This window comes from Arachis ipaensis, chromosome B08, assembly GCF_000816755.2.
Source record: "Arachis ipaensis cultivar K30076 chromosome B08, Araip1.1, whole genome shotgun sequence".
NCBI classification, from domain to species: domain Eukaryota; kingdom Viridiplantae; phylum Streptophyta; class Magnoliopsida; order Fabales; family Fabaceae; genus Arachis; species Arachis ipaensis.
The window spans coordinates 31,435,923-31,446,399 of NC_029792.2; the positions used below are offsets into that span (position 1 = coordinate 31,435,923).

Genomic DNA, 10,477 nt, shown 5'->3' on the forward strand with positions numbered 1-10,477 from the left:
TAATTCAATTGAATCAGTGAATCAAGTCCGATTTTTAGAATCTTAAAAAATACACACAAAATAAGTTGATTTATAATTTAATTCCATTAAAAATTGATGTAAAAATTACATACAATATATCACTCAATAACATACTAAAATATACAAATAATTTAAAGTTTTAAAAGACACAAAAAAAATTCTTTTAGTAAAATTTCAATAACTCATAAAAGTTAACCGAATGAAAAGTCATAGATCCAAGTGATAGAAAATATTAAAAGTTGCTATAATGATAATAATTAATTAACTTTCTAGTGCTTTATCCTAATCCTAGCTTTTTGCTGCCGCAGCACCACCGATCTCGTTCGATCGGAGAGAGTGATGGCGGAATTGGATGCTGCTGAGTAAAAAAGACGAAAAACTGAGCAGGTTGAAATGGCGAAGGAAGCGTGCCTTTGCCTTGTGACATATAAAAAGTTGATCGTGATCAAACTGAGCAATTTAAAGGAAGAAGTTGATGTCATAGATTGGACTTGTTTGCCTCCACCACCGTTCGAGTTGTTTTTGGATCTTCCAGAGCCTGATATGTGTCCCTTCGAGTTCGACTCCAAGATCTATATGGCGCCGTCCAGCCTGCCGCCTGAAATTCACAGAAGCAAATCCATTTCCATGGCGAATCTGGTCCCCTGGCCAATCTTCGAAATCAAATTTGAGGAGGGAAGATTTGCGCCTACGGGATCACTGGATGGTGCACCCTTTCCTTTTGACGAATCATACATCGCAAACACGCCAGGCTCAGGCGATGTTTACTTCTATATAAATCTGAAACCACGGGTCAAAGATTCATCTGGCTTTTATGTTCTTTGTTCTGGTTCTAGAGTTTGGAAACCGTTAATGGCTCCTGCGGCCATTAGCTGCGAGCCACTTGTCGACAATACCATCTTCGTCCTCGACAACAACCTCTTTTTTTCATCGTCCACTGAGAGTGACTCCTGTTTGGCCCGCTTCGACCCCATAAAAGAGACTTGGATGGATAAGTCTGCCGCTGATAACAATCTTTCGAACTTCCTACAGGGTAGGCTCATTAGCGGTGATGACCACTGTCGTGTTACTTATTCCCCACACATTTCTGTGTCCCTTCCGGGTCTTGGCAGCAGCAACTACACAGTTTGCCTTACACAAGAGTATGTGATGGAATCTCCTCATACACATTTGGACAAGGTCCTTGCCATTCTCGTTAACCACCAGAATGGCCTAGTCGCATTATACCAATACCTTGATGTGGGTTTTGAGGGTATTCAACCTCCAATGGAAGAACCGGGCAGATTCAATTTTGTTGACCTTGGCAACGGGAAGCTGTGTGCAATACGCTCTGCAGAGCTATTGCATTTGGAACCGGATTCATCCACGCACTGCATCTCAGTTTTCACACTGTCCATGTTGAAGGACGTTGCAGCATTGCAACTTGACAGTGGGGCTCCTCCCATGGAGCAAGATTTCTTACAAGTGACTGTCCATAGGAAGAGTGTCTTCTCCATGGAGAACTGTGGGCTTACTAATTATATGCGCCATGCGTTTGTTTGGCCACCTACTAAGGGAGGAAGATTTCAGCACAGGACAACTCCGTTTTAGTAACATTTCTTGTGGCTTATTATCATCCTTAGTCGTTTTCAATAGGATTATGAATGAACAATGAATTAAATATTAATGTCTATATGAATATGATATTGCTTGAGTTGTGTCTATTCTTTAGCTCATACAAAACTTGTTGAGATATTTGCATTATTGCTGTTAATCATATTAAATGATCAACTCACTGCTTTTTATTTCAAAATACATGATGCATTTTAAATAATTAATTCAACTGATAGCCCGCACATATTATGTCAAAAGAAACATTTTGAAGTTTCACATAAAGTTAGAATGGTTCTTGTTTGAAAAATTTAGTTTAAATTTTTTATTTGAGTCATATTTATAATATTATTGATTGATTACTTTATTGATTAGATTAAGAAAATAAGAAAATAATAAGAATGATGATGAAGGGAAAATAATCTTCAGTCTGGGTTACAAAAATTCAAATCAAGTTTCTAAATGATTAAAGAAAAATAATGATGTTATTTTTATAATGTCATTCTGTATGAATTTAGGGAGAAAAGTAACATTATCAGAATAGGTCATGTTCCTAAACAAAATAAGCCAATGTGGTGATCGGTTTTAACTGAAGTGCTATAAAGGGGTTCTATGAGTCTATTCTTTCAAGAGATGATTATTTCTACAAAATATAATGATACATGCATATGGAGTAAAGAAATTTACAACTCTCATTCATATATGATAATGTCATACTCTGTACAGAGCCCCAAACTAAAACAAAACATAGGGGAGCAAAAAGTTAAGAACAAGAAGTGGAAACCTAAAATCTAATGGGTGACTTTATCAACATTTTCTTCCAATACATATTTCACATATTCAAACCATTATCTCCAGTACAAGTAACATAGTTTAGTGTAGCCAGTTCTACTCAATCTATTATTTGTTGTACAATGGATTTCAGCTTCAAAACGGCATTTGTGTCATCACAGGTGAATTCCCCATGTAAGCACACCTGGTTAATACTACAGGGAAACTTCTGCATGTAGACATCAACATTTAAGTTCCTATTCACTTGCCACTGGCCATGTATCTGTGAAAATGGAAATCCATTTTGCATATCTCACAAGTCATGACCGAGAGGGCTGTTTCCGGTCAGGATGATGTTCCGACTTCCGACCTATCCACGTTATCACATCTTCTGACAAACTGGTCAAGAGTTCTCTGCTTTGAAGGGCTATGCCCAATAGTAGTATGCTTTGCAGGGATACTCAATGGCTGATTATTTGACACAGCTAAGGTGTTCTCATGGGCATCTAACATCTGATTTTTCAATAACTAAAATTCAGAATGGTTCCTCAAAAACATCAAAAAGTAACTTTCAAATACTGCTTGAGTATAGATCTTGACAAAATATAAATATAAACCAGAATAAAAACCTTGAAACTAAGCATTATGTACATTTTGCATTACATATGATAGTTCAAGATGTAGAAATGTACCTGCCCCAAATTATCCAGTTTGAATTGCACCACATCCCTAAGGCGTAAAAATTTAGATCATCAATGCATAATAAATGTTAAGTCAATGCTATACCAAGCAGCGAAAGACTGCAGAAATAAAAGAACCTACCAAATGATGTCATCAACCATATCATTTGCCAACTAGTATATATTTACTAATGAGACCTGTAAACAAGAACTAACTAGTCAAAAAAAGGGAAGAGCACATGTTGTCTTTACTACTCAAAAATTTAGATATGAGAGTTCTTTTTATTTGAGATTATTTGTTTTTTTAATGTTGTCATGCAACTAGTAACAACTCTCTCCTTTCTACTTAATGAGTGTAAGAATACCTGACCAATTCTATGAGCACGATCTTTGGCCTGAATTAGGTCACTTGGAATCCAGGATTGTTCTGTAAAGATAACTGTGCTTGCAGTAATCCAACTACTCCCGCTTTAATGGATAGCTGCATGATAACGTGTCACATGAAATCATTATCTCAAGCACAAATACTAACCAAGACAACAGAAAAGATGCTTATAACGGAAACATATGGAAGAAATGCACAACCAAAAATACCACCATACTACAGCTGCCTTGATATAATCCTTTTCCTGGAAATCTGTAACCAATTGTTGCCTTGATGCAGCGGGTGTACCTCCATCAATCCAGATGCAACCCACTTTTTTCTTCTGGAAATTTTCAACAGTTTTTGTAAGTGCTATAATTTCCAATATAAAAAATGAGTAAAATTGAACTGGTCTTACAAGAAGGCACTCATGTATCGCATCTATCATTGGCTGATGGTGCGCAAATCTAAGAAACATGCAACCTGCCTGCAGTGATCACAACATATTAACCGTGATAACCACCGATAGCCCAAATGAAATAGAAAGATGGAAGCAAGAGAAAGAAAAATTGAAGCAATCAAACTTTCAAATTAAGCATACACAATGATTTGGGGCGCTGGAAGATGGATGAAATATGAGAATTAACACATAGTTCAAATAAATGAAATCCACAGTCCACTTTTTTTAATATCAATAACCCTATAAAATGTAAATAGAAAATAATTTTATATGCCCAAAATAAGCATATTGTCAAGACATACAAGAATTATGATCCATAACTAGCTCAAACATAAATAACCAGAACTGCATAATGTTATACTAGTCTCGAGATATAGGTGCAAAACAAAAATATGGATGGAATAATGCCAAAGTGACAAAGGCACAAGGACCATCAACATGGAAAAATATGTATTGCGAAACAAAAATTTACTTTGCTATAACAGCTACTATATGGATGGAATCCCAAACACTTGACCAGCTTCCCCCCAAAGAAATTATATAAGCCAAGCTCGATTCTTATTAAGATAGAAAATAATAACATCAGTTTCCCAATTATGGAGAAAATGAAAATAGAAGAACTATTACCTGAACTTTATAATTAGATATTTCTCCTAGAACCTTCTCTGCTTCTGACAAGGAAGAAAGCAGGAACATCCATAACCTGCAGACTCAAATTTTCAAATAACTAAGCCCTCAAAACAGCCAATCTAAAAAACCGTGCTACAATGAACACATGCACTTATTGCTGGGAAGGGGAGAGAGAGAGAGAGAGAAGCCTTCCTTTTGCATTCCAAGAAGCTCTAGGGATTCTCCAAAAAACAGAAATTATTACCTGCCATGAAACATAGCCTATAAAGCATGAGTATGCAGGAACTTGTTCAAGGTGAAAGACATAGCCCCTAATTATGGAAAATTCAAATTTTTCAATAGAAATATAAAGTTCAATACTCTTGATGAAGTTAGCATGTGAAACCTGCAACATGCCCACTGGAATGAAGAAAAAGTTTGACAGAAAACTTCGACAGTTCTTTAGAAGGGTCATCTGGTTACATATAAAGCCAAAATCCAAAGCAAATGCCAATAGATCAACAAATGATATTTCAAAACCCGAAGAAATCACATCTAAGTTTATAACTATTATTTTTTGTTATGGTAGATAATTAGAATTAAAGACAAGTAATACAGTCATAAACAATGATACTGAAACAAATGTTAAGGTTTTGAAGGAAAGAAGCATACTTTTTCCCTTGAGGCAAAGCGTCCACCTGGATTGCAATACAAACACACTATGAGTAGTTCTCCTTCCAGAAACTGAACCACAGGGTACAAAGAAGAATACTAAAGACTATAGTAGCAAACGTCTTTTGATTCTTCTGCATTATTTTGTTTTCTAACATTAAAATGAGGGATACACACTCATGAACAACACTTCAACAAAATTACCCACACACCAAAAGACAAATTTAACCCAACAAGAGCAAAAAGAAAAGCAAAGCTAGATAAACCCCATGAACAATACAAAATGGGAAATAACATGAAATGAAGAAAAGATGAAAACTTTAACTTTTGAGGACGAGAATCGGAAATGGGGTTTGGTGGGAAGGGTTGGGAATGGTTGGACGGCGAGGGGGGAGGGGTCGCGGCCGTACAGGAGCTAGAGGTGGTGGTGAGTAGAGGCCGACGTGGAGGTAGAGGCCGACGTGGAGGCAGAGGCCCAAATGAGGGTAGCGGTGAAGACGAAGGTGGTGATGACGGAGACGATGGAGGTGACGACGGGGTCAGGGAAGTGGTGGTGGTGGTGGAGGAGGGTACAACGGTGGTGACAGAAGGTCAGGGAGGTGGTGGAGGTGGTTACGGGGGGCCACTATGGTAGAGGTGATGGTGGTCAGGATGGGAGTACCGGAGGTGGTGATCGTGGTCATCCTAGAGGAGGTGAGGGCCTGATGGAGATGAGGCAGGTGGCCAGAGCTAGGGGTGTTCATGGTTTTTTGGTGACTGAACATAACACAAAGAAAAAACACCTAAGAGAAAGAGTAACACTCCTCTCTAATAATAATGTCTAAATTATTAGGGGGTTGTAACCACTCTAGGTACACCTGCTTGTTTAAAGCAGCAGTCTTAGCCATTAAATCAGCCGCTCTGTTTGCTGTACGCTGGATGAGCACTAAAGTAGCTGTACAATTGCGCTGAAGCATCTCTTTGATTTTGCTAAGCAGATCAGAGTCATTCGTAATCATGCTGGTTGTGCCTCGCGAAACAAGAAGAAATGCATCAAGATTATCAGTTTCACATATGACCTCTTTACACTCGCAATCCCAAGCCATAACAAGCCCTCTCCAAATAGCATGAAGCTCACAAGAGAGAACACTAGAAAGAGGTATACTGGCAGAACAACCTTTCATCCAAATTCCCATGATGTCTCTAATAATACATCCAAAGCCCGCTAATTGCCCATTTTCAAAAACGCTTGCATCGCAGTTCACTTTACAGACATTCATTGGAGGTGGTTCCCACCAGTTATATTGCAAAGAGGAAGGAATAATATGTTTTTGGTTGGTAACAACCTTAGAGAAATCGCGAGCAGCATGTTGAACTAAGTGAACAATTTTCTCCTTACTCCATGGATCATCTTGATGGAAGATGTCATTGTTCCTATCCCTCCAAATCCACCAAAAGGCCGCTGCAAAGAGAAACTCATTTTTGTTGAGGTTAGAACGAATCCAAGACACAAAATCCAAACTAGAGTCCTCAGCGGTCATTCCCAAATTTAAGCTAATCCAAATCTGACGAGCTTTTTGGCAAGTCCTAAAGCAGTGGTTAATATCCTCTAGAGCAAGATAACATCGCTAACAAAAATCAGAAGTAGCAAGACCTCTTTGAAACCGGTAACTAGCTGTGGGAACTCCGTTGTTGGGACAAAGCCAGAGCAGACACTTTATCTTCTCCGGTATTCTCAAGCGCCAAAGCCAAAGCCAATTTTCATTATCGTTCCAGCCAAATTTCTTCTTCAATAGCCATTCATACCCGCTTTTAGTCGAGTAGGTGAGAGTATTTGAGTTTGTCCAAAACCAACCTGTTTTATCTCCTGCCTGCTTGATAGGATCAAAGAGCATCAAATCAAGTTTAACTTCTTCCGGAAGGGGTGTTCATGGTTTGGTTAATCCAAAAACCAAACCAGTTTTTTGGTTAACCAAAAATATAGTATTGGTTAATTAACCAAATTGGTTTTACATGATGAAAACCTATGATGCACGGACACGCAAATTTTAAAATCTTACCTAACACGGGGACACGCATACATATAAAATATAAAGTATTTTTAGATAAATCGTAATGATATTTTAATATTTTATTAATATTAAAATATAAATTAATTTTTAAATTATTTTTAATGTCTTATTTTAATTATATCAAGTATTTAAAATATTTTTTGTTTTAATAAATAATAATATATACTATATCTAAATTTATTTTAAGAATATATATTAAGAATAAGACCGGACACGCTGACACGTGATGGTATTTAGGTGTGTCCAAGTGTGTCCGAAGAAGAATTTTTTATTTTTTATTGAGACACGGTTTGGACACAGCAGACACGCGTGTCGAACGAGTGTCGGTAAGTGTCGTGTCCAAAATGTGTCCGACACGCAGACACGGCAACTCATCAAAGTGTCCGTACTTCATAGGATGAAACCGATTATTAACCGGTTAGTAAAATTTAAAATTGGTTTTTAATCGGTTATTAAAGTAAAAACCGGTTTTATATTAAAAAATCGGTTTTTTCATTAAAACCGGTTTTTATACTAAAAAACCAGTTTTTATATTAAAAAATTGGTTTTTATACCATTAAATTGGTTTTTACATGTAAAAATAAATTTTTACACAAATTAATATTTTTACATACAAAAACCCAAATTTTTAAACCTTTTTTAATCTATTCGATTGCTTTTGTTCCTTTTTCTTTCTTATCTCTTTTCAACATTTTTAATAAATAATTTTCTTTCTAAATGATACGAGTAACTTTTTCTTATCTCCTTATGTTACTCATATCATTTAGAAAGAAAATTATTTATTAAAAATGTTGAAAAGAGATAAGAAAGAAAAAGGAACGAAAGCAATCGAAGGGATTTCATTATTTACAAATGTTATTCGTATCATTTAGAAAGAAAAAAATTTTAGATTAAAAAAAGGTTTAAAAATTTGGATTTTTGTATGTAAAAATATTAATTTGTGTAAAAATTTATTTTTACATGTAAAAACCAATTTAATGGTATAAAAACCAATTTTTTAGTATAAAAACTGGTTTTTTAGTATAAAAACCGGTTTTAGTGAAAAAACCGATTTTTTAATATAAAAACCGGTTTTTTTATATAAAAACCGGTTTTTACTTTAATAACCGGTTAAAAACCGGTTTTGAATTTTACTAACCGGTTAATAACCGGTTTCATCATGTAAAACAAATTTGGTTAATTAACCAATACTATATTTTTGGTTAACCAAAAAATTGGTTTGGTTTTTGGATTAACCAAACCATGAACATCCCTAGCCAGAGCCATGTATATGGTTGCGGTGGTGTGTGTGGAGGAGCTGGGGCAGGCGGGAATGTGCCTGAGGATTTGGTGACTATTTCGTCCAGTTTCTAAGAATGATGAGGCAATGCACGAGAGTCAGAGGTATGTCAGCCCAAGTCAGATGCGGTCGAACTTACTTGGTAGTGAGAGTGTTGGCGCGGAGTTTGTGGGTCACACTCTTTTTACGAGATTAGTATGGTCATGCAAGAGGATGAGTTGACCAGATGCATATCTCCGGTAGCTGAATTTTAAGTACACTTTGATGTAGATCTAAATGAGTCTCTTATTGGACCTGTGGACGACACATTTGTGTTGGGTAGGACACCCCCTCAACATTTGCACACCTACTACATCACACCCGGTCCATCCACATCACCGGAACACATACCTGAGGAGGTGGAGCAGGCCAGAGACAGAGATGTGACGAGAACGAGATTCCTCTGACTTAGAGAGCATGACAGATCAGGCGTCGTCGACGCTGCTTCACCGGATCGTATCTCTTCTGAATTTTGAGAAGCGCATATTTCATTTTATGTTATGTATGTCAGTTTTAGTTATGTAATCCTTGTTGTTATGTATTCTATGTAGTTATGTATTTTTTGTTGTTATGTATTTCATGTAGTGATGTTATGTTTGTCATATTGCGCTATGTGACTGTTTTTGTTATGTTTTGTATTTAGACTGTTTTTATTGATGTTCTGTATTCTACAATATACGATGAATCTATCTTATAACACAAGTCCATAAGTCGTGAATAGAAACATCAAAATAAACCACACAAGTGACACTAACATTAAAATAAATCATCATTGGTACACTAACATCAACATAAAAAAATACAAGGCATACTAACTTTAAATTAAACCACACAAAGGACACTAATTTTAACTTAAACCATACAACGGAGACTAACGCTGAACTAAACCATACAATGGACAACGGGATTAAAATAAAGCAACATGGATTTGAAAGACAAGAAAGTACAATAAATAACCACAACCTTACACATTACTGGCGGATGTAGAACCGATGTTCACTCCTCCCTGAAAACACCTTCTACATGTGTAGCCGGGTTGTCTGCAAAGCCCATATCTCTTGGACCTGTTTGGGTCAGACTCGTCCATGGTACCTGGTGGTCCTGGGATCCCTTCAAACGCACGTCTCTTGGTGGGATCAGGTATGACGGTCGGACCATCATATGGTGGCCGAAACCTCTCTGGGATTGGAGGTGTGAATCTCATCCGATAGACATCAAACATAGAACTAAGGCGATACACCTCATGGACATAGGTGAACCAAGTCAGACGTGCATATGCAGGACTTGATTGAAAAGCTTTCATCTTCCAAAAAATACCATATCGCTTCATCCTGTATGCCTGAAACTAAGAAAATATTAATAAGTAATATAATTTTTTATCATATTTACCATCTCATTCAAAAAGACGTATTCGTCATTGAAAATTCTAACACTAAAGTAAATCGTCTCCGAAATTACAATTTATTAGTACTTTGATTTTATTTGATGAGATTGTATAAAATTTAAAAGTTTTGTTTTTAAGATATAATTTTTTCATTTATATATCTTTCCAAAATCTTATTTTACATTCATTTTCCATGTATTCTAATTTTTTTTCAAATAATATCTTTTAACTAGTTACATATTTTGACACCTTTAATTAAGTAAAAAATGTTACTTGCTTACATTACATTAAATAAATACATGGTAATTATTTTTCTTTTTTAACATATATATTATGCACATTGTAATAAGTTGAAAATTTTATAGAGTCTTTATTTAAAGTGAGTTCTATGGTACTTTTTATTATGATGCCTAAATTACCTAATTTATTTTTAAAGATAAAAAATAAAATATTTAAAACAAAAAATAAATTATTTAAAATATATTAAATATTATTTATTTATCTTTTTTAATAATTTAAGCATAATATTAAAAACACCATAATATATTAATATTCAC

General features: G+C 35.7%; 1 long non-coding RNA gene across 1 annotated transcript; it reads right to left on the reverse strand.

The window, feature by feature from the left end:
- Positions 2,281-4,777, reverse strand: LOC107611805. The gene is made up of 8 exons (XR_002352269.1): positions 4,761-4,777; positions 4,514-4,589; positions 3,845-3,913; positions 3,648-3,769; positions 3,428-3,543; positions 3,205-3,260; positions 3,075-3,111; positions 2,281-2,895 (listed from the first exon to the last, which is right to left on the reverse strand). It is a non-coding gene; the product is annotated as an uncharacterized LOC107611805 (long non-coding RNA).